General features: G+C 39.2%; 1 pseudogene; it reads left to right on the forward strand.

The window, feature by feature from the left end:
- The first annotated feature begins 500 nt into the window (after window positions 1-500).
- Window positions 501-652, forward strand: LOC142356649 (5.8S ribosomal RNA; annotated as a pseudogene).
- Window positions 653-2,023: the final 1,371 nt, after the last annotated feature.

A 2,023-nucleotide genomic window follows, 5' to 3' on the forward strand; every position in this document is an offset into this window, starting at 1 on the left:
TCAAACTGTGGCTAGTACTGTGATGTTACTAGTAACCTTTTCTTACGTCATATGGCCAAGAGAGCATTTGAAGGCGAAACTTCTGCATGGGGAAGCTGCATCATGAACAAAAGTTTATATCGAGTATTATGTTGACGTTAGTAGGCCCTGGCCGAAAGCGCAGCATGTGAAAGGTATAGATAAAAGTTATCGTTGCAGTCAGTACTGTGTAGTTACTAGTAGCTGGATTTAAGCTCGAAGTGAGACACTGTTGGTGAAACTTCATCATGAGAACGTCACAAGCTGATCACGCTCTATGATATGACTAGTATTATGTTGCTTATAGTAGGCTAAGCGCAAGCCGAAACATCAACATGTGAAAGTCGTAGAATTTTGCGATCAAACTGTGGCTAGTACTTTGATGATGCTTGTAGCCAACCGAATTGGTTGAAAAGCCCAATAAGTAAGCTAACTTGGGAGAGCTTGTTGGAAACCAAATGCTACTAGATTGGTCCAAATACATCCTTCAACAGGGGATCACTTGGCTCGCTTTACGAAGAGGAGCACAGCTATATGTGTTAATTCGGTATGAATCGCAAGATTTGTTTACCGACCTCTCTAACGCAAAAGGCGGTCTCGGCTTCGGCTGTTGACTGCGTCCGATTCAGGGTTATATAACTCTCGATTGAACACATTGATGTTCTATTGTTGGTGCTTCCAATAAAATTGGAACACTTAAAGCAGAACCGATTCAAATAATAGCATTCTGATCAATGATTGCATTCCTTGATCAAGAACTGCTGGAGTCATTGTGATGGCGAATTTTCTTCATAAGAAAATTGCAAAGAGACGGAACTTAATGAGACTAGTATTATGTTGTTTCTAGTAAGCGGAAGCTGAAACAGCAACATGTGAAAATCAAGTTTTGTTCAATGATCTCGAGGCGATAAGTACTATGAAGCAACTAGTAGCCTAAGCATGACTCAGATTTGAGACAGTCAAAAAGACTGGCGAAACTTCTTCACATGAAAGTTACATAGAGAACTACAAATGTATACAGCGAGTATTATGTTGTTTCTAGTAGGCGAAAGCTGAAACATCAACATGTGAAAGTTGTCTGCAAACTGTAGAACGATATGTGATTAGTACTGTGCTGTTACTAGTAGCCAGTCTGACTGTAGAAGCCAAGACAAAGGGAAACTAATGCATCTGAAAAGGACAAGTTATGGAAAGGTATGCACGATAAGTATTATGTTGTTTCTAGTAAGCGGCAGCTGAAACATCAACATGTGAACGTCGTTGTGTACAGTAACCTAGAACTATATAGTCCTTAGTAACGTGCATTTACTAGTACCTGTAATTGGTATTCAGACTCAGGCAGTTTGGAATAGTTTGGCAAAGATGCACCAGAGAAAACTGGGATTTGATACAGAAATTGTTGAATACAAGTATTATGCTGCTTCTAGTAGGTTGAATCCGAAACATCAGCATGTGAAAATTGAAAACATTTCTGGTTCGAATTGTCACAAGTATTTGGTGATCTGAGTAGCCAAACTCACTACAACGCCAATTGAAGGCAAAAATTCTCAACGGGAAAAGCTATTCTCATTGAATGAGCTAACAAGACGAGTATTATGTTGCTTCTAGTAGGCGAAAGCCAAAACATCAACATGTGAAAGTCTTGCTGAACAAATTTAATGTTGTTGAGCTCAGTACCGTGTGAATTAGTAGCCATAATTGGCGAGCGAAAATTGAACTGGCGAAACTTCGTCTTTGGAAAATTGCAGATGCCGAGCACTTATTTTGCAACGAGTATTATGTTGACTGTAGTAAGCGAAAGCCGAAACAGCAACATGTGAAAGCTGTTGAAATTTGTGGTCATTTTGCAATAAGTACAAGGAGTGTAACTAGTAGCCAGGTCAAAATTTGGGATAAGAATGAGCAAAAATTCTGCATGAGAACAGTTGAAATTATGAAACTAAATTACAAAGACTAGTATTATGTTGTTTCGAGTACGCGAAAGCGGAAACATCAACATGTGAAC

Source organism: Convolutriloba macropyga, unplaced genomic scaffold, assembly GCF_964194025.1.
Source record: "Convolutriloba macropyga unplaced genomic scaffold, txConMacr16.3 SCAFFOLD_409, whole genome shotgun sequence".
NCBI classification, from domain to species: domain Eukaryota; kingdom Metazoa; phylum Xenacoelomorpha; order Acoela; family Convolutidae; genus Convolutriloba; species Convolutriloba macropyga.